The following is a 23,214-nucleotide window of genomic DNA, read 5'->3' as shown; positions in this document are numbered from 1 at the left end:
ACTACTACTAGTCACGATGAAAGATGTGATAAGCCTAACACATAGCGTGAGTAGTGTAGTCACTCACTAGGTTATATTAGTTTATTAGTTATCAAAGTGACGCGTAAGGTGTTCCGTCACCTTGCACTTCTCGCGAGTGATTTACTTTGCTCTCTATTCTTACTATAATTGCCCTAGTTTCAACTGTAAAGATTTGTTGTCTCCGGGTGGCTATTTCTTCTTTTAAGGAGTGTAGGTGGTCTGTATTATTTTCCTTATTTTTTTGTAGGTTTGGCATAGTAATCGTATGCTGTCTTTGTTTTCCGTGGGTGTGTTGAGTTCGCATTGTCATGATCTGGTCTTGGTCACCTATCTCTATTACTTCGCGATAGAGAGTCTGAATCTGAATGTTTAAGCGAGCCTTATCATGTCTGCTCCTAATAGGGTAAGGTTCATTAACGATCTTCAGCGTCTTTCTCTTCGTCTGATTCCTTCTCGGAATCCTCTTCATGAACTCCTTTTGGCTCTTCCTCCGTCCTTCTGTTGGCTGTTTTAGTGGGGTTGCCTAGTTATGTCGTGTGAGAATAGGAGTCTATAAAAATAGAAGCATTTTTAAAGAATTTTTCATGGGGTGATCGTTACCGGGTCCTCCTATAACTACGTAGTGCATACCACTTGTATATAACTAAGATCGAATAGACCTTCGAATAAGTGATCCTACTCTAAAACCACAATCAAACAAGGAACATGAAGTAGAGCGAAGATCACAAATTCTAAGTCTATAAAATCTCACTTATATATAACCTTAGTGTATACACTCAGTAATTATAGACCTACCAGTAAGGGTTTTTTTTTTCACATAAGTTATTTATAGTATCTTAAAATACTCCTATAGTATTTTAAATTTTATGTTTGGTTCCATAGTTCCTTTGTATGTAGGGTTGGTAAGTTTTAGACTTGTTGCAACACAACGGCTATTCCTAGGCATATACTAATCACCTCTCGAATAAATATAGTTGATCAGACTATATTCATTCCAGACCTGATTATATATCCCAAGGCCTACTCGTGTTGTTCAACAATCATAATACTTTTGTTTTGTTCTAATTATGACACTGATCTAGTATATAGGTATGTATGTACACTTTAAAAAAAATTATTATAATTAAAAGTATAACTCTTGGTCAGAGTGTTTTTAGTCTCATTGTATTTATAGTTGTATATCTTATATGAGTTGATATACTTAGTTCACTATAAACAATACTCTGATACCAATCTGTCACACCCCCAAACCGGAACGGCGGAAACGTTCGGGGACGGAGGACGTCATGCATGTACAATATCATAACAATGAATAATAGTAATCAAAGCAACAACCACCATTGTATTAATAATATAGTGTTTACATTGTATTCGAATCACAGTTTGATTGACTCCAAAAGTAAATAGCAAAAACAAAGACTTGAAGCTACTATGCTCCGTCTTCTCGGACCTTGTGCGTGTACCTGTCTACTAGTTTCCTGAGAATACAACTGGTTTTAAAAGTGTATCAATGTTTAAGTTGGTGAGTTCATAAGTATTTTATATGAAAATGTATGTTCTTTGTTATTTGAAAACGTTAATGTGTTCTTTCAGAAAATCCAATATTTTCTTTGTAAATAAAGCGTAGTCTTAGTAACTTAAGACAATGGTTGTTGTTGCTTTGATTACTATTATTCATTGTTTTGATATTGTACATGACGTCCTCCGCCCCCGAACGTTTCCTTCGTTCCGGTTTGGGGGTGTGACAAAGGAATTCTTACCATGATATACAATCATCTTCATTTCATTCATTCTCCTCCCTTTGCAATTTGTTTGTCGATGTATGTTGCAGTGTAATCACAATAATAAGTTCAGAGTGTGGACTATACAATACAAACTGGCAAAGTGTCGAGAGATCTATGTATGGGTGTATTGGTATGTTAGATGTTTTATCGCCATTTAATATTGATAGAAGACTTTGAACTATCTTGGATCATAAATGGCTTATAAGCATCATTTTCCTCATTCCAAAACTCTGAGGAATCTTTTGCAACTTTCGTTGTTTGCACCGGATGATCTTTACTTTTTCTAGGAACGAGCTCAGCTGCAAACGAAGTCCAATGCCCCTTTATGGAAAATGAAATAATATTGTATGATGGATTCAATGATGTGGTCTGCCTCAATGAACTAAAGGAAACATATTCCACGTGTGTCCTTAAATCTCCACCATATTCAGGCTCTGGTGCTTCATTAGACTCCTGCCAAATCTCAAACCGAGAATCTATTTCCAGATGTCCTAGAATTGTAACAACGCGTATTAAAAACCCACAAAAGTCATTGCACCAATCATCAGGAAGATTCAGTCTATACGTGTCGTCATCCGATGGAATATGATGTGTATATAGGTCCCATTTAACATGTAGGAGGCGCTTTGTAAATGTTTTTCCCCTAAAGAACCTACCTACGAACCCCTTTGGAATCTGATGTAAAATACTGAAACTGATAAAATGATTTTCGATAGCCTTCCCCTGCAATGGAAAACACATTCATTCATATGTATGTTTAGGTTAATATGATAAAGATTGAAATTCAAAAGGTATATATGTAGAGCGAAATTAACCTTGAGCATGGAGTCTAGTAATATCTCACCAACAAGTGGACCTATTTTGTTTTTCCACTTAAGTGAGACATTCAACAACCTTTTGCAGTTTGAAATATCTCCAAAGCTTTCAAGTGAGCTACAATTATCTGCTATAACAACAACTATACTTGATGGCAGCTGTGACAATTCTACAAGTTCTTGGCACCATGACACGTTGAGCCATTTGAGCCGAGGAAGTTGGAGGCAACTAAAAGTTACCCGTGAAAACTTATTTCCGAATAGATTGAGTTGTTGCAAGTTGGGAAACTCTAAAACATCAGAGCCTATGGCTTCATCTCCCGAATTGCACCAGCGGAGATCCAACTTCCTTAAGAAGCGGAGTTCTTGCAAGTTGTTAAAAACCCCTAACCTTATGTTGTCACAGAAATCAGGCTCCTCTACACAACATTCTACACCAGGAATATTGCTGCACCTATTAAAAAAAATGTTTGGATAAGATTCTACGTAGGACGCAACTTCATTCCCACTATTATCCATATCAAAATGTGGTAAATTCTCCAAATTCTGTTGTTGGATCTTTGGAAACTTAATAAGTTTAAGGCTCCCCGAGAATGAAAGGGTCTCGAGTTTCTTTATTGCCCTAATGGGTGGAAACATCTCAAGCCTGGGACAACCTTCTATAGATAAGTAAACAAGCTTTTCCAAGCATCCAATTGATGGATGAATTTCTTCCAAATACCAACATCCATGAAGAGTGAATCTTTCAAGATTTGGAAGTCCATTAAAATCTGGTGTCATGATTAGGTTATTCATATCGCAAAGTTTCAATAACTTCAAACTTGGCAGCAACTGTTAAATACAAGTGCAAACAAGTCAAAATTGTATCAAGGTGACAAGATTTTAAGGAAAATGGCTCGCACACAATTAAACTAGTTCCTTCCATCCACAAATGGAAATCAACTTAAGTGTTCGGTTGTTTAATAAAATATCTATAAATCACTTAATAAAAGCAAGATAAAAAAAGATATTTAAACCCAAATCAGTGCTCTCAAAATTTTATAATGGTTTTTAGTCAACAACAAAATGTAGATTTAGGAGTAAAGTAATGGGTGTGTGAGTTGGCCATTCTAAAACTAAATATATGAGATGATAATTTGTTGGGGGATGGGCTTTACATAAATACCATGTATTACAATGACTAATATGTCGATAAACAATTTATTTTTTGAAAAGTTTATAGTTATGAAGACAGAGGACATTCACAGAATAATGGTCCATGACTTTTAGTACTATCGATACTTAAAATATTCTCTGGGTTAGTCATGTCAGTAATTCATCATCAACTAACTTTGTTTTCATCTGTTAGTTAGATAAAGTGATAAACAATACAAATTACCTTACAACCATCCCAAAGTTGTTTTTGCGAGCCTTCGCACAATATAAGACAGCAAAGCTCCCTTAGTGGAAGGTCATCAAACAAATATTTTGCAGGATCCCCTATCGATTCCATATACCGAAGGTTCTTCATGTTTGCAGCAACCGAAGGAAGATAGTGTTCTTTCTCTTTTGCTGGGTGAAACCGAAAATCCATGTGTATTGCTTCGATCTTGTCAAGTTCCTATGATAGAGGAACAAAATGGTGTCAGGATTGATTCAAAATTGTTTGTTTATACATACAAAATATATCATACAAAGCTTAGCTTAAACATTACCGTGGTTGCATCCATAGCACATATTTTTAAAACATCTTCCTTTTTCCAAATCCTACTATGTTTTTCAGGATTTCTAGGGTTTTCCCCTCCAACAATGTGGACTCCCATTTCTTGCACCAGATCATGCATATCAAATTCTCCATCATCTGAAATAGTTATGAGAGCCTTTTGTATCAAAACCTTTACTCCTATAACTGGATAAAAACCAAAAGCCTCAAGTATCCCCATTGCCTCGTCTTTCTCCCTCCCCCTAAAGAAACATGCAATGTCAAGGAACAACTCTCTCTCAACCTTTGTGAGTCCATCAAAGCTGATTTTTAGCGTTTCCAGAATATTATCATTTGGAATCTCTTTCAGTCTGGCTAATGCACTCCTCCACTCATTAATGTTTTTGTCACACAGAAAGGAACCAAGAACTGCAAGTGCTAATGGAAGCCCACCAGCATAAGATACCACCTCTTTTGAAAGTTGCTCATAATCTTCCGTGGGTGTGTGATCCCAGCGTGCATGCTTGCAGAAGAGCTTAATAGCCTCATCACCGCTTAACAAGCTAATAGTGTGCATCACATCTACTCTGTGTGCATTTAACACATGCTCATCTCTAGTTGTAATTATTACCTAGCTTCCTTCACCGAACCAATCATGTGATCCAGCTAACGCTTCTAGTTGGTCAAGTTGATCGACATCATCAAGAACAATGAGAACCTTTCTATGGCAGAACCTATCAATTATCATGCGTCTTCCTTCCTCAACCCTGTCTATTCCCAGCACTTCCTTTTGTTTCAAAACACCTGAAAGGATTTTTTTTTGCAAGCTTACCAAACCATTCTTGCTTGATTCTTCCCGGATATTTTTAATAAAGCAACAACCATCAAAATTGCTAGAGATTTCATCATAAATAGAAGATGCAAGAGTAGTCTTACCACCACCCCCAACCCCCCAGATTCCAATCATGCAAACACCTCCCGACCCAACTTGTAACTTTAATTTCAAATGTTGCATGCGAGCCACCATTCCGATCAGGTTCTCATTTGCACTTGAAGGTACTAATTATAACCTCTATGAAATTGTGTCAACAATTTCTTTGATAACCCTTGATTCATGCCTACACATTGGATATACAATGATAATTATCACATGTTCATGTTGGATATGCCCAATAAAATAATTAAAAAGGTGGTCCTGAATCCTGATCACCCAATATTATCTTTGAAAGTGACCTTGTAGAGTTAATATCACAAGTAGTTTGTAACAATTTTCTTGGGAAAATTTGAATACTTTCAAATAGAAAAAAAGTGAAGCAAGATTGTTGTTGTAGCCTTAAGTGAGACGCTAAGTACGGAATTACAATGAAAATTCAACGAAGACCATCATAACTTAAGTTAAGCTTATCCATAATATATCCTATGATTTGAGATATCTTTTAACTTACCAAACTGTTCAATTGATCCAGTCAAGTGCTTACAAGGTACAAGCATAAACATCGTGTAGAAAGCACTTACTTAAAGCATAAAAAGCGCAACAATAAAGAAGAAAATTACCCATTAGCAATGTGCTTGGGTTCCCATCCAGCAATCTTACTTGCATCCACAAGTGCTTTTCTCCAAGATGCAACCTTGGTCTTGTTTTCCAACTCATGTTTGGCAAATGTTTGTGTCCAAGGTTTAACTTTTTTTTTGTTCTCCAACTCATGTTTTGCAAATGCTTCTCTATACTTTCCTTTTTGTTTTCGCACTTCAGAGGGATCCACATCATAAAATATAGGCATAACAATTTGACCTTTAGCATCCTTGCATTTCATAATACATGCAAGTTCATCTAAGCACCATGAAGAAACTGCATAGTTTTCAGAGAATATGATGACAGCAATTTCAGATTCTTCTATAGCCTTCACAAGGGATGGACCTATCGATTCGCCCCGTGGAAGTGTTTCGTTGTCCTTGTAAGTGTAGATCCCTTGTTGTTCAAGAGCTGTGTAGAGATGATCCACAAAAGTCTTGTGAGTATCTTCTCCTCTAAAGCTAAGAAAAACATGGTACTTCCACGATTTTGAAGAAAAGGCCAGAGCAGAAGGAGAAGATGATAGAGATGCCATTGATGAGTTGATTTTTTATGTGGTTTAAGCACCTCAATGAATTAATCAACCACATATATATATATATATATATATATATATATATATATATATATATATATATATATATATATATATATATATATATATATATATATATAGAGAGAGAGAGAGAGAGAGAGAGAGAGAGAGAGAGAGATATGTGACTTTCAATGAAATTTCCAAAGTGCACATATGACCGGAACAATTAGACAAATGAATGAATACAAAATTATTATTAAAAAAAATTACTAGACAAATAAATGAAGACAAAATCATTATATAAAAAATGTTAAGACAAATGAATGAAGCCAAAATCATTATTTAAAATATGTTAGGTAACTTGTTTTCACATTGAATGATTAAGAAAAGGTTTCTATTATTTCTAGATGCTCGTCGATTTTTTTTTTTTAAAGATAACAAATAAAGCTTATTATCACAATTATAAACTTTTTTCTTTCCTAAACTTGATTATGTACCATTATTTTGTCAAATATTTAATGTGATTTGTATTAATCTTTATCACGTTTTGTAACAATACATTTCAAAATACAAAATCAACAACTCTCTTACAGTCTCTGTAATTCTGGAGTTCAAAATTAAGACTTAATCATGTTTATAACGGTAACTTTCAGTCTCTGTAATTCTGGAGTTCAAAATTTTAAAAAAAAAAAATCTACAGCTTTTGTATATTTTCCTTTTTACTCAACAAACAATTTTCTATTTTCTTTCATAAGCAACCATTTTTTCAGCTCTTTGTACCAGTAAACATATTCTCATGACATTTCAACAGTTTTGTCTTGTGATCACCAATATGCTGCACAAGCAACAATCAAGTTTCTCAACTTGAAGCCCAAATAAAAACAATGAGTCCATCTTAGCAACAATTTGCATGTATACATCAAATCACTGAACTTGACATACATACATCAATAATTAGCAATGGCCATGACATGGTGGAGACTAATTGGATCCTTTTTTCATGTTCTGTGTACAAAATTGACCATCCTATACTAAGCCTTTTATCTTAAACCACTCCATTAGTGGTTTTCATTCACTCTAAGAACATAAACTAATTTTGGGGTTAGTTGGTTCTTGAATAGGTACAGTTACTGCACATGTCAAATATGCGGTTATGTTTGGACCTAGGAAGTAAAAGCGCTCCTTTTATCTAAAAGAAATAAAAAGAATAACATGTAAATCAAACACTGCGTTGTTCCGTTTGGCTTTCAGAAGCGAGTTCTTCATTGTCTCCAGATATAACCCCACCCCGTTTCTTAGATTGAAAGTCATCTCCGGTCGCATACCTACTGAAATTAGGGTCCTGGTAACACCGAAATGCAAGGTGAAGATCAGTAAGAAGCCATTGACAGGAAAGATATTAAAAACCCAACCTGTAAGAACAAAAGGGTTCGATTCGTATTCGGAGGAACGAGGAGTGGGTGATTCCATGAAGGAACAGATAGAAGTAAGTCATAAACGACAATAATCAACCGACCAGAATCGTCAGCTGAGTTGTTATAGCGGGATTATGATTGATCGAGGATGGTCCGACGACAACAACGGATGATCTACAAATCAACCTGCAATATCGAATCGAATGGGGCATCTATTTCGGGTAAAATATTGAACCACGTCCCCCGAAAATGAAAAAAGACCCAACCCGGCCGATCATGTGTTGGTATTGGTCAACGCACATTTGAAAAGGTAGCACGTGTGTTTCACGCGTTGATTCGTATAGCTTTAATATTCTTTTTTTTTTTTTTTCAAAAGTTTCTTTTTAGACAAAACTGCGAAAATGGTCCTTGTGGTATGCATTTTTTTGGGTTTTAGTCCAAACCACGACTTTTTGGATTTGTAGTTCTTTTGAGCTAGTTTCTTTGCGTCTTTGGTCCCTCAAAATAGTGAAATGACTGTAATACCCTTGGGGTATTTATTTTCCATTTTTCTTTCATTTTTTTTAAATCTAATACTAATTTATTTGTTTTAATAATTAAAAAAAAGGGCCCTCTCTCTCTCTAAACCCAACTCCTCACCACCATCTCTCCTTCCAGCTTATCATCCAAAAGCTTCATTGATTTCTGCAGCAACCTCAAAGCCTCTTCGGGTTCATTGAAAGATTCATATATTGTTGAGATTTCAGTCATTCCAGTAGCAATGTGTTCTGGAGTCATTCTATGCCAATCATTGCAAATTATTGATGATATGCATACAACTTCACAAACCATAGTCTAACTAATGAATAAAGTAACAATGACAGAGGATGTTTGTGTTATTGCATCTGATAATTCAAAGGAACAACCAAAGAAGAAATCGTAAGTAAATAAGTTGAGGTACCTGGTTCAGGGGTGCTAGTGGGACTATAATGGCGATCATATAAGTACCGAATTCGATTCCAATAGTTAAGTCATGAACTAGTTGAAGCCTCTCGTCAATGAATTGTAGCAACAAACACGATTTACTACACCCAAGAGTGAACACACACCAAAACTAGTCAAACTAAGTTGAATTAGGTTTTCTGAAATCGAACTAGATAGAGATACAGTGGAAATCAAGTCAAAAATCAAAAACACGTTTAGAAATTTGGCAGAATCATAATTTGAATTATGAAATCAGTTCATACATACATATGCTCACAAAGTTGAATGCAAAAAATCTAAAATAGATTACAGGAGAGCAGATACTAGCAACGGCTTAAGTTGGAAGAAGGAGGTCGGTCGCCGACGAAGTTGGAAGAAGGAGGCCGGGTTCCATTTTCTCCACATCACCATCGAGTTCACACCACACCTCTATTGCAGATACAATCTTCTGTTCATCTGAAATCGGAGGATAAACAGATTGATTTTGGAGATCTGTTGTTGATTGATTTTCGAAGGTGGTTGTTGAAATCGACACACACATACACACCTGCAAATCCAGTTGAAATCGACATACTCACACACGTTGGTTGGATGAGTAATCGAGGGAATGCTAGCTTCAGTAGTTCTCAAATATGCAGATGTAAAACGGGATGAAAGGGGGAAAATGAAAAAAAGAAGAGAACGTGGAGAGAGAGAGAGAGAGAGAGAGAGAGAGAGAGAGAGAGAGAGAGAGAGAGAGAGAGAGAGAGAGAGAGAGAGAGAGAGAGAGAGAGAGAGAGAGAGAGATGGGGCCCTTCTTATTTTTTTATTATTAAAATAAATAAATTAGTATTAGATTTAAAAAGAAATGAAAAGAAAACGGAAAATAAATACCCCAAGGGTATTACAGTCATTTCACTGTTTGGAGGACCAAAAACACAACGAAACTAGCTCAAAAGAACCATCAATCCAAAAAAGTCATGGTTTGAATTAAAACTCTAAAAAAATGCATAGCACGGAGACCATTTTTGCAATTTTATCTTCTTTTTATTTGAAAAATCTTTTTATGTTATCAATTTAAACATTTATTATCTACTAACTTTTTAATATTTTTAACTTTATCATATTGATCTCTATAGTAATTAATATTATATCTTATATCCCAATGATATTTAAATATTATATTTTTTTATTAGTTAATCATTTAGTTTAACAAAAAAATAAAAATTAATATACTTTATAAAAGATTTATATATAAGTTAAAATCATTTGTCGTAATTGTTAAAATTTAAAAATATCAAATACTATAAAACATTTCAGTTACATAAAATCTTATTGTTTTAGTAGTTTTATAATCTTTTATAGTTTTAGGAAAAACATCCACTAATGAGAAATTATAAACTATATGAGGGGGTTTAATAAGACATTTAATATAGATAAATAATAAAATAGTTAAATTGAAAAAAAATTAAAAAACATTAACTATTAGAGTATGTATTTACAAAAAGCTTTTTATAAAAAGAAAAGTCATTGAAATGGTAAACTATTTTTAGAAGCTAATCCAACTACTTAGTGAATCGTATTCACTAAGTGGTTATTCTGATAGCATTTTATTTATAAATTATGCCATTTGCTTTAATAATGTTTATTTTACCACATAGTTATATTAAATATTTATAAGATTTATGTTTTTTCACTAATTAGTGATATTGCCATATTTATACATATTTTTAGGCAATATTTAAGTACATTTTTATACATATTTTGGTCAATTGCATGGAATAATGGTACTTATAAGGTTAAAATGTATTTTACAGCCAAAGAGGAGCATTCTTGAAGAATAGGGACTAAAAACGACAAAGCTTGGAACTTTGGAGGCTTGGAGAATAAAAGAAAAAGAAACCCACGAAATCAACTCAATTCACGATGCTGACCACACGTTCACGACGTGTCATGGAGGATTCTGGAAGATGAGTACGCGCAAAGTCGAAATCCTTGCCCAATAAGGACTCCTGTCAATTCACGACGTGAATGGATAATTCACGACGTGAAATGTAAATTTTATGATAACTATATAATCTCTTGATCCTTATGAATTGAGGAGTTTTTTGGCTGATTCAGAGAGTTTCAGAAGTCGAAATCAGAAGGAGAAAAGGCTTGGAAATTGGTTTGCATACCAATGAAGAAGAAGAAGTTCATAATCTACTTTCTAGTTTGGTACATTATGATGTTTTCAATTATGACTTGCTTATGTTTACCTGTTAGAATGTCCAGCTAAATCTAGTTGCTTCTGTTAGCTAGATGAAGCTGGAACTCATGGTTTTATTATATTATTCTAGACTTTACTTGTTGGTTATGACTTGTGTTTGATTGATTATACCTAGCATGCTTGATTTGATATTAGATTGCTTTAACTTCTTATATATTGTAGTTAATGACCATTAATCTGCATGAATTTGAATACGTAGTAATTTAGTGAACATTAGATTATTAGAGCTAAGATCGAACCAATCTTAGATAAGTAATTAAATTATTGAATTTAGCTGTGCTAGAGAACTCATATTATGACCATAATTGTGTTTGTCAACTCAATCTTACATAGCTCCAATTCTATTTAATAATTGATTATGTGTTAAATTATGTGACCATACGTAGATCTACATGAATTAATTAATATTAGTTAATTTGGAACTGAATTGCTAATAATATTTTAATTGGTAACCAACATGAATTGTCATAATTAATTTATAAATCATTGAGGGAATGTGGATTCGAACTAACAAAAGTGTTTTGTTTATTGATTGAATTTGTGTTAAGGATTTAAGTTCATCTAAACTTGCAAAATTAGATAAAACCCACTACTTTGCTAGAAATTAGGTTAATTTAATAGTAGATAAATTAATTAGTTAAAATCGTTCCCTGTGATCGATACCCGACTTACCTAAACTATACTATAATTTAACTAGGTACACTGCCTAGGTGCAATTTAGTTAGTTAAGTTAGTTACGTTATAAATTTAAAATTAGGTATAGCTATTTGCACGCATCACGTTTTTGGCGTCGTTGCCGGGGAACGGATTATTTGGTTGTTGATTTATTTGCTTTAGGTTAATCGATCATTTTTGTGGGGTAAAACCCGCAAAAAGTTATTTTTCAGCCAAGTTTTTTTTGTTCCAGAACTGAACTCACGACGTGAAGGTAAAGCTCACGACGTGAATTCAGTCGTTTTTCGTTTTTCTTTGTTTTTTTGTTTTAGTTCAGTTTTACGTTTTTATTTTTTGTTTTATTGTAGTAGTTAATGACAAGAGGTTCCAAAACACCTTCGGTGCCACCACTTGAAGATCCGGAGTCGGCCCTTCACAAAAAGACGGATAAAAACGTGAAAGAAGATCAAACACCAAAGAATTCGTCTTTCAAATATCTCAAATTTGTTTTTCGAAAGAAGACGGGGAAGAAAACGGGAGAGTCAAGCACATCTTCGAAGGACAAGAGCATGGTTGAAATCTTACATCAAATACCTAATCCAGCAGAATCTGAATACGAATCCGAGCCCGAGTTCGAACTATATAGGAGTGAACCTGAAGACGAGCCAGAAAACGAGATGGTGGACATTGCGGATATGTCCATGGGAGCTTACAAAAAGCGAATTAGAGACGATGTTGGTTCGTGTCTAGTACAACCTGCAATTCCTGCCACTGCCACATTCAAGTTGAAAGGACACATCCTTACTACACTTAAAGATATACCATTTTATGGAAAGGATCATGAGAATGCTTTTAAGCATCTAGATGAGGTCAATGACATTGCATATTATTTCAATGTCCCGAATGTTAGTAGAGACACAGTCTTGTTAAGGATGATTCCCGTTACTTTCAAGGGAGCTGCAAAAGATTGGCTAAAAGCACTTCTACCTGGTGCAATCACTACTTGGGACAGATGCGTACGCAATTTTTGGAACAATTCTGCCCACCATCAAAGATAGCTAAACTCAAGAAGGAGATAGCCAACTTTGAGCAGCAACCGGGGGAGTCACTTTATGAGGCATGGGAACGCTATAAAGGGTTATTAAGAAATTGTCCTCAACACGACCTTAACATACAACAAGAAGTGTCCATATTTTATGACAGGGTCAATGTCATGACAAGGCAACTCCTTGATTCTCAAGGACCATTTACGAAGAAAAATCCAAATCAGATTAAAGTGTTAATTGAAGAATTCTCAAAGCATTCTCGTGAGTACCACAATCCAAGACACGATGGAGCAAAAGGCAGTGGGGGTGCACATTCTGAAGAAATGGCTGCTATAATGGAAATGCTAAATAATATGGACGGGAGGTTGACCCAAATGGATCAATCAGTTCATGCAATTAGAGTTGGATGTGAAAGATGCAATGGCCCACACTTGACTAAGGGCTGCCACTTAGGTTAATATGGGAACAAAAAGGCTCAAGTTTGTTATTCTAGTGGGGATAAATATGATGAAGATTGGAGAAAACCAAAGAAGGAGTGGTTGCCATATGATGAATACAAGAAGCAAAAAGAAGAGAAATATAGGCAGACTGGAAGAGGCTTCTACCAAAAGGAACAACCACCGGCCGAGAAGAAAGTTGAATTAGAAAACATGTTAACTCGATTTATGGAAGTTTCCGAGAAAAGGCATGATGATACCGATGCAGCACTGAAAGATCACATGAAAAAGATGAAAGAACAACAAGTTATGATGAAAGAACAACAGACAATGATGATTGACCAGCAAGATTCATTAAGAAATCATCAAGCATCGACCCATAATCTCGAAGCCCAACTTGGTCAACTAACAACTTTGGTAAACGAAAAATTATCCTCATAATTTCGTGACAAAAGACTCAATCCCATGTTATGATGATCGAGACTGAAGAAGAGGCTATTTCTGAGTTCCTAGAAGCATTAGAAGTGGAGCCAAAGCAGTCCGAAACAAAGCCAAAGAAGTCAAAGATCGAAAATAAAAATTTTGCTGAAACACCAGACTCATGACGTGAGCCTTCTAAGTTCATGACGTGGGCCCAGTCTGAACAGAATAATTCAGCAACTGTTCCGGCTTATCGTTCTCTTTTACCATTTCCGTCCTGAGCTAATCTTCGTCCACTGGAACGGGAGCATCTGGAGTTTATCAAGCACGTAAAGGGTATCCCAATAAATACTCCTTTTGTCGAGTCGTTATCTAAGGTTCCCCAATATGCAAAATTCCTACAAGATTTGATAGACACTCGTCAGCAATTGAAGAAAATTCCAAGGTTATTCTTAGTGAGCAAAGCTCAAAAGTTGTATTGGGAGAGTTACCTAAGAAGATGGGAGATCCTGGACGCCTCACTCTTCCTTGTGAATTTGGGAATAATCTGAAGACTTATCCTTTAGCTGATTTTGGGGCTAGCATAAATTTGATGCCTTATTCATTTTTTTAGAAGCTGAATATTCAGAAGTTGAAGACTACAAGAATGACCATTCACATGGCCAATCGTTCAGTGACACAACCCATGGGCATTGTAGAGGACATATTAGTAAAAATTGGAAAATTTGTTTTTCCAATTGATTTTGTGGTTATGGACATGAAAGAAGATCCCGATGTTCCAATCATTCTTGGTCGCCCATTACTAAATACTGGTAAAGCCTTGGTTGATATTCGCGAGTCCAAGCTCACTTTGAGAGTTGGAGATGAAGAAGAAACTTTTGGAGTCCAAGATGGTTTCCAAGGGAATGATGTTCAAGGTGAGGTTTTTAATATTGATGAAGAAGATGAAGTTAGAGAATTGGAGAAGCTAAAGGAAGAAGTACTAAACACAATTCTGTTGGGTTTGAGCATTCTAACACTTCTATGGTATATATGCAACCCTATATACCTTGTATCTATGCTTTTCTCTATTATACATGCAAACTTTCAATTATCCAAGGTATTATCCTAACTAGCATATTATGGAGTACATACAATACAAAATATGGTTAGATGACATACCTTTTAATGTAGCTTGAACCCTTGAACCTTTAAGAGCTTAGTGCCCCAAGTGTTGCACCTCAAATTGTACACACAAAACTACCAACAATTTGGAATAACTTGAGAGAAGATTACTTACACTCAAAATCTGCTAGCCCTCATGTATCTTTCACTAGTGTCGATTTCTTGAGCTAAAGTGGTCTTTATATAGTGAGGCTTAATTAGGGTTAAACCATGCAAACCCTAATGTGCATTACCTTCCATATTCTTCATGCTCCATGGGGTTTAACCTCCATGGAGTATACATGGGTCACCCCATGGGTTTAGCCCAACATAAATAATCATGGATCATAAGCCCACTATACAAGAATGAATGATTTACACAATCAATCCCCATATATCTAACTAGTCTCTTTTGATCACAAAATTAATTCCAAATTAATTCTTGATCAATACTAATCAAATAATATGATTTCATATTAATATATTAGAACTTATAATATATTAATAAATCATAAATATCCTCTTCTCCAAAAAGTCTATCCAAATTGTTCCAGTGTCATGCAACCCAAATGGACCATGCTACTCTCAGGTCAAGTACATAACAATTATAGTTATGGGCTTAGACATCTAATCCAACAGTCTCCCACTTGGATAATGTAATTCCCGTGTTTCTAGCCTAGGCATTAATATTGATGTGATAGTCTAGGTTAACCTTTGTAACTCATTTTGAAGAAATGAAAAGGAATTATGTGAATATTATGTGAATTATGTGTTTTATGCTTAATTATTAGGATTTAATTAATTAAGAATAAAAATGAACGTCGAAAATAAATATTAGATAAAGCCGATATCTATTAAGAAACTTGTAGTGGGCGTGACAAGGATTACGGATATATAAAGAATACCGAAATCCGAGTTATAACGAAGAAGTTATGACCTGTCGAAGTTTCACGACAAAACCGGCACAGTGTCGAATGTCGTAAAAAGTGAGTTTTTGATAAACTATATTTTAGCTTTAGTGATCTAAACGAAACTCGTAGTGTTCGTTAAACCGAGAGTAGGTATAAAAAGAACGCCCAAATCTAACTTCGTATGAGGAAATTATGATTTTTCGAAGTTTCAGCTTAGCAGTAGACAGCTGTCACACCCCCAAACCAGAACGGCGGAAACGTTCGGGGGCGGAGGACGTCATGCTCAGTATCATAACCATAGTGAAGAAAGTAAAACACAACCATCATAGATATAATTTAAAAAGGTTACATTGTTTCCAAAATACATGTTCCAAAAATACATGTTTCCAATTAAATTACATATGATGATAAAATGTAGCAAAAGAATCTACGCCTTAGCGTCTTGACTTCAGAAAAGTTGCGGTTACCTGTATTACTGATTACCTGAGAATACAAGTTGTTTTGAAAAGAGTATCAGCATAAAGCTGGTGAGTTCATAAGTATTTTATGAAAAATGAATGTTGTTTCCTTAACGTTTGTTACAAGTTTGTTTCCGGAAAATCCAATATTTTCTAAAAGATTTGTTGTAGACTAAATTGAAACAAGGCTTAGTATGTGTAAGTAAATTGTTATACTTATGTGTGTGTTTTATATTTAAATAAAACTCCTTTGTATAAAGCCTTAGAATTTCCGTGAACTGTGTGTTTTGTTAATATTCCATGCGAGATGTTATAATCATACTAAAGACTAGATGGCCTTGTATGCGACGTTCTTCAGGCGTCGGAAAATTATGACACTTGTCACCCCAGACCTGCCGGTCTAGCTGTTGCAAGCAGCTCAGGTGCGAGTTTGTCGGACCCAGTATAGATCTATACACAACTATCATGTTCTCCCTCCAAGAGATTCTGATTATAACTAAAGGACTTTTCTATGGTACTTAGAGTACCCCGAAGGAGAATGTCTCACAAATATTCATTAACGAGTTCACATAGTGTGATAAAGAAAATTTCGTTTTGTAAATCGATGGTGTTACTGCTTTCTTTGTTAACCGAAGTGTTCAAAACTATACCTATTATAGTTTATCAAAAATGTTGTATGATGGTATGAAACCTCGTTATGCATGTATATGTATTTCAAATAAATGACATTGGAAATACTAAGTGTAAATCTTACACACCTTGCTCAACATGTTACAAGGTGTGAATAACTCTTAAATATGTATTTGACAGTTTTACCCTTAACTGTCACTGTTTTTGAGTAATTATAGAAAAATCATCGTAAGTCGAAAACTGAATCCGTAAACTCTGAGTGTTTGGAAAAAGAGTCTACTATATCCATAAATTTTCCCATAATTTTTGGTGGTCTCAAATCAGTGTGAAAATGTTCATTTTCACAACTGGTCCGATTTTGTTGCTGCAGTGATAGGCAGTTTTGTAAAAATCACCATAAATTGTAGAAAAATCGTATGGAGATGTGAAAGTAGTCATTTTAAGGGTACAAACCTGAACTATTTGCATATTAAACAGTTTTGAAAAATATTAAGTTTAAGTTGGGTAAAACAGTTCGTGAACAGGTCACAACTTTTCTGTTGTAATCTGTCAAGTTAAGTTTTAAATATGTTTTGGAGTTTTAACTTGTATTCCCCCCTGAAAACTGAAGAAAACTAGAAAATATAGGGGTATGAACTCACCTTGAGTGATGACTTGAAGAGTGGGAGGTTGAAGTTAAAGAATATCAAGTCAAGAGCACTTGGTGAACACGTGAAGACTTGGATGATCCTAAGAACGATTTTTGGCGTTAAGATATGAGTCAATGATCCAAGAGTGTTATGAAATTATGGAATAACACTTGAGTTTAGATGGAATACTTACTAAAAAGTGCAGTAGCAACTCAAGAACACTTGCACAAGGTGGTGGAAAGTAGAGAGAAAAAAGAGTTTTCTTGAGGTGATATGAGAAGTGTGTATGTTTGAAGTGAGCAAGTAAATCAAGAAATCCTCCAGGGATTTCTTTATATAGAAGGTTGCTGGAGCAACTTGTGAGTTTGAAGTGATGTGTGCATTGGTTTGTGTGATGTGGATAAGGTGGCAAATGAGAGGGTGACACATGGAGGGCAAGTGGGCACACTTGACCCACTTGTGGGGTAGAATACTCATCTTATTATAAAATAATGATTTTTAATTAATAATCTTTGAAAAATAAATAATATATGAGTTCTGGGGGTTAAAAATGGTAAAAATATGAATTTTGTGAAAAAATCCCGTAAAAAACGTCAAAAACGGGCTTAGGAAGCGAAAGTGGTCGAAAACCGGACAATAGGGACCGAACCTGCGAGGTTCGGCTCTAAGAGGTTGAGAACCGAGAGAAGGGAAGAAGGAACCGAGAGGGAATGAGTAGGACCGAAGGTGCGAGGGGGAGGACCGAAGGTCAGGTCTCGGTCTGAAGTGGATAGGGAACCGAAATAGACCGAACCCTCGGTCCATTTCGGTTGAGAGGGTTTCGGTTCTGATGCACGTTCGGTCCGAGAATGAGAGGTTCGCTTCTGACAGGTTCGCTTCTGACAAGTTCGACTCCTAAGAGGTTCGGTTCCTAAGAGGGGTTTCGGTTCCTAAGAGGTTCGGTTCCTAAGAGGGGTTTCGGTTCTATTTAGCTGTTTTTCGATAATTCACTGATTCGAGCGGTTTTTGGCCAAGTTAAGGGTCGGGATGACTATAAAAAGTTGAGAGAGATTTTGGATAGATTTTGGGAGAGATTTCACATACTTGGAGAGATTTGGGAGAGATTTCACATACTTGGAGAGATTTCACATTCTTGGAGAGATTTGGGAGAGATTTCACATTTTGGAGAGATTTGGGAGAGATTTCACATACTTGGAGAGATTTGGGAGAGATTTCACATATTTGGAGAGATTTCACATTCTTAGAGAGATTTAGGAGAGATTTCACATACTTGGAGAGATTTCATATTCTTGGAGAGATTTAGGAGAGATTTCACATACTTGGAGAGATTTCACATTCTTGGAAAGATTTGGGAGAGATTTCACATACTTGGAGAGATTTGGGAGAGATTTCACATTCTTGGAGAGATTTGGGAGAGATTTCACATACTTGGAGAGATTTGGGAGAGATTTCACATACTTGGAGAGATTTGGGAGAGATTTCACATACTTGGAGAGATTTGGGAGAGATTTCACCTTAGCCATTATTATCGTATAATCTCGTAATCCAAGGTTCGTGAACCCCGTTATGCTTTGTTTATGATTGTTTTAAGTCCCCGAAAGGGTCCTTAGTCGTGTTTTGATGCCTTTAACTCCCTTTTTAGGGTTTTTACATTGATAACACATAGATTCTGCGAGACATTTGAATCCTTGACATACAAATGTACATTTTTATACATAGAATAAGTTTTAACATTCAAGTACAAATTAAGTTTGACCGGTTTGACTTGTTGACCTTGGCTTGAATTTGACGGTCGTCACATTATCCTCCCGTTAGAAGAAATTTTTTCCCGAAATTTGCATTTTGAGTGGGACTTCAAGGGTTGGGGAATAGATGTGGGTACTTTTGTTTCATTTGGTCCTCACGTTCCCAAGTAAATTCGGGTCCTCGCTTGGCGTTCCACCGGACCTTTACGATGGGAATGCGGCTTTGTTTCGTCGATTTGACCTCTCGGTCCATGATTTCAACAGGTTCCTCTACAAAATAGAGGTTCTCGTTGATCTCAATTTCTTCCAAAGGAATGACGAGGGTCTCATTAGACAAACATTTCTTCAGGTTTGACACATGAAAGGTAGGATGGACGTGGTTGAGTTCCTGTGGTAATCATAGCTTGTATGCCACCGGACCAATCCTGGCGAGGATTTCAAATGATCCGATATACCTTGGATTTAATTTCCCACGTTTCCCAAAACGTATTAATCCCTTCCAAGGTGATACTTTTAGAAGTACTTGATCCCCAACTTGGAACTCCAAAGGTTTTCGTCTCTTATCTGCGTAGCTCTTTTGTCGGTCTTGCGAAGCCTTCATTCGCTCTCGAATTTGAACGATCTTCTCGGTTGTTTCCCTTATGATCTCTAGACCAGTGAGTGCGCTGTTAGGGACTTTCCCTCTTGCTAGTTGCGTATCGCCCACCTCAGCCCAGTACAGGGGTGATCTGCACTTACGGCCATAGAGGGCTTCGAACGGAGCAACCTTGATGCTAGTGTGATAACTATTATTGTAGGAAAACTCAATAAGAGGTAAATGAGTATCCCACGCTTTACCAAAGTCTATCACACAAGTTCTTAGCATGTCCTCTAACGTTTGAATGGTTCTTTCACTCTGTCCGTGTGTTTGTGGGTGGTAGGCTGTACTCATGTCCAGCCTAGTCCCCATCGCTTTCTGTAGTGACTGCCAGAATCGTGATGTGAACCTACTATCTCTATCGGAGATAATGGATATCGGTACTCTGTGAAGGCACACTATTTCTCTAATGTAGATCCTCGTCAGCTTCTCCATTTTGTCTGTCTCTTTTATTGGTATGAAGTGTGCGGATTTGGTTAATCTGTCGACGATTACCCAGATGATGTCAAGTCCACCCGTGGTCTTAGGTAACTTGGTAATGAAATCCATCGTAATCCGCTCCCACTTCCACTCGGGTATCTCTGGTTGGTGAAGTAGTCCCGAGGGCTTTTGATATTCTACCTTAACCTTGGCGCAAGTCAGGCACTTGCCCACAAAGGTAGCTATTTCAGCTTTCATGTTCGGCCACCAATACATCTTCTTGAGGTCTAAGTACATCTTGTCTGAGCTGGGATGCACGGAGTAGCGAGTTTTATGAGCTTCGTTCATGACAACATCCCTAAATCCACCAAATTTTGGTGTCCAGATCCGGTTCATGAGACAACGAACTCTGTCATCCCTGACTTCAAGATTTTTGTCCATTCCTCTCAATGCTTCACCTCTCACGTTCTCTGGCTTCAAAGCTTCTTCCTAAGCTTCCTTGATTTGTGTGGACAGGTGTGAGTGAATGGTCATGGTTAAGGCCTTTACTCGGCGGCCCGAGTACTCCTTTCTGCTTAATGCGTCTGCAACCACGTTGGCCTTTCCGGGGTGATAACGAATCTCACATTCGTAATCGTTTAGTAATTCCACCCATCGCCTTTGTCTCATGTTGAGTTCCTTCTGGTTAAGGAAATGCTAGAGGCTTTTGTGATCGGTGAAGATGGTGCACTTGGTGCCGTAAAGGTAATGCCTCCAGATTTTTAGGGCGAAAATTACTGCTCCCAATTCAAGGTCGTGCGTCGTGTAGTTTACCTCGTGCGTCTTCAGTTGTCTTGAGGCGTAAGCAATGAATTTTCCTCGTTGCATTAACACACACCCTAGACCTTGGTTTGATGCATCGCAGTAAACCACAAAGTCTTCGGTTCCATCCGGTAGGGACAAGATCGGAGCACTGCACAGAGTTTGTTTTAGTGTTTAGAATGCAGCCTCTTGATTATCTCCCCAGACGAACGTCACTCCTTTTTGAGTCAGGGTGGTGAGGGGTTTTGCGATTTTGGAGAAGTTTTGGATGAATCTACGGTAGTAACCGGCGAGTCCTAAAAATTGTCGGATCTCCATGGGTGTTCTTGGTGATGCCCAGCTTTCAATCGCCTTGATCTTTGAAGGGTCCACATGGATTCCTTCCTTGCTGACTACATGTCCGAGGAAATTCACCTCTCGAATCCAGAACTCGCACTTTGAGAATTTCGCGTACAATTTCTCCGCCCTCAGCATCTCCAGGACTTGACTTAAATGTTGGCTGTGTTCTTCCTTACTTCGGGAGTAGACTAGTATATCATCAATGAAAACAATCACGAACTTGTCTAAGTAAGGTCGACACACCCGATTAATCAGATCCATAAACGTTGCGGGTGCATTTGTTAAGCCGAAAGGCATCACTACAAATTCGTAGTGACCATAGCGCGTTCTGAAAGCTGTCTTGGAAATATCCTCCTCTTGAACTCGTAGTTGATGGTACCCGGATCTAAGGTCAATCTTCGAGAAGAAACTCGCTCCTTGTAGCTGGTCGAAGAGGTCATCGATTTGGGGCAAAGGGTATCGGTTTTTGATGGCGAGTTTGTTTAGTTCACGGTAGTCAATGCACATGTGGAACGATCTGTCCTTCTTCTTAACGAACAAAACCGGTGCTCCCCAAGGCGAGAAGCTTGGTCTAATGAAGCCCTTGCTCAGCAGCTTGTTCAGTTGACTGGACAGTTCCTGCATCTCGGCTGGGGCTAGACGGTATGGCGATTTGGCTACGGGGGTAGCTCCGGGAATTCAATCGATTCGAAATTCGACTTGCCGAGGAGGGGGCACTCCTGGAAGGTCTTCCGGGAATACATCGGTGAAATTGCAGACCTCCGGAATGTCCTTGATGTCTTTCGTTCCTTGACCCTTATCTACGACGTGGGCTAGGAAGGCGTGGTACTCCTTGCGGAGATACTTTTGAGCCTTGATACAAGAGATGATCTGGAAGTTCGAGCTAGGTTTGTCGCCATAAACGACGAGAGCTTCGCCACTTGGCAGATTAAGGTGAACGGCCTTTCGTAACACAGGATTTCAGCATGCTGAGGGCACAACCAATCCATGCCAATGATAACATCAAAACTTTTTATGGTGACCGGCATCGGGTCAATTTGGAAAGAGTGATTGTTTAAGGTGAGGGTACACCCGGTGTAAATATCGTTAGTTTTCTCTGTTTTTCCGTTAGCCATTTCTACGGTGAATGTGTCTTTTAGTGTTTGTGGTGTTTGATTAAGCAAACGTTTAAATTGGTGGCTCACGAAGCTTTTCTCCGCGCCACTATCGAAAATAATGCATGCGTAGGTATTGTTGAGGAGAAACGTACCGGTAACCACAGTTGGATCTGCGACGACTTCCTCATGACCTATCGCCAGAACTTTGCCCACTTCGCCGGGGTTGGGGTTTCTTGCCTTCGGGAAGTTACGTTTGAGGTGTCCTGCTTCTCCACATCCATAGCAGGTTCGGCTAGCTCCGACATTGGCAGCTTGTGCGTTCGGTTGGGCTGGAGTTCTACAGAATCGGGCAGTGTGCCCTTTTTTGTTACGGTTGGTGCAATGCATTTCACGACACGCACCGTTGTGGTGGAAACTGCATTTGTTGCACTTGGGCAGGTTCCCGGCGTATTGCCTTATCAGAGTGGGGTTGGCAGTGGTTGTGGCAGCGTGCACTGCAACCACTTGTTGTTTCTTGGGAGGGTCTTGAGTAGGCTGCCCCTTTTTCTTATTCCAGAATTTTCTTTTGTTTTTTCCCCCTTTTGCTTGCTCGGAGGTGGTTGTTACCGCGCCATGGCTGACGTTATGGTCAATGAGTTGTTGTACCAGTTCCTTGGCACTGTCAAAGGTAATTGGCTTTGAGGCCAATACGTGTCCTTAGACTTAGGGAGAGAGTCCCCATATGTACCTTTCCACCTTCTTACTTTCCGTTGGAACCATTCCTGGGCACAGCATGGCCAGATCATTGAACCTTGAGGTGTAAGACAGGATGT

General features: G+C 37.4%; 1 non-coding gene and 1 pseudogene across 2 annotated transcripts; both read right to left on the bottom strand.

Annotated features, from left to right (window-relative positions):
- Window positions 1–1,337: 1,337 nt before the first annotated feature.
- On the bottom strand, window positions 1,338–6,426 carry LOC145133805 (TMV resistance protein N-like; annotated as a pseudogene). The gene is made up of 6 exons (XR_013718771.1): window positions 5,856–6,426; window positions 4,315–5,419; window positions 3,999–4,220; window positions 2,621–3,451; window positions 1,782–2,528; window positions 1,338–1,511 (listed from the first exon to the last, which is right to left on the bottom strand). The product of XR_013718771.1 is annotated as a TMV resistance protein N-like (transcript).
- A 6,323-nt stretch (window positions 6,427–12,749) lies between these two features.
- Window positions 12,750–12,856, bottom strand: LOC145135268 (small nucleolar RNA R71). The gene has a single exon (XR_013719729.1). It is a non-coding gene; the product is annotated as a small nucleolar RNA R71 (small nucleolar RNA).
- Between the last annotated feature and the right edge of the window lie 10,358 nt (window positions 12,857–23,214).

The sequence above is a fragment of the Lactuca virosa genome, chromosome 8, assembly GCF_052849685.1.
Source record: "Lactuca virosa cultivar CGN04683 chromosome 8, Lactuca_virosa_CGN04683_v6, whole genome shotgun sequence".
In the NCBI taxonomy this organism is placed as follows: domain Eukaryota; kingdom Viridiplantae; phylum Streptophyta; class Magnoliopsida; order Asterales; family Asteraceae; genus Lactuca; species Lactuca virosa.
This window is presented reverse-complemented; position numbering and strand designations above follow the sequence as displayed.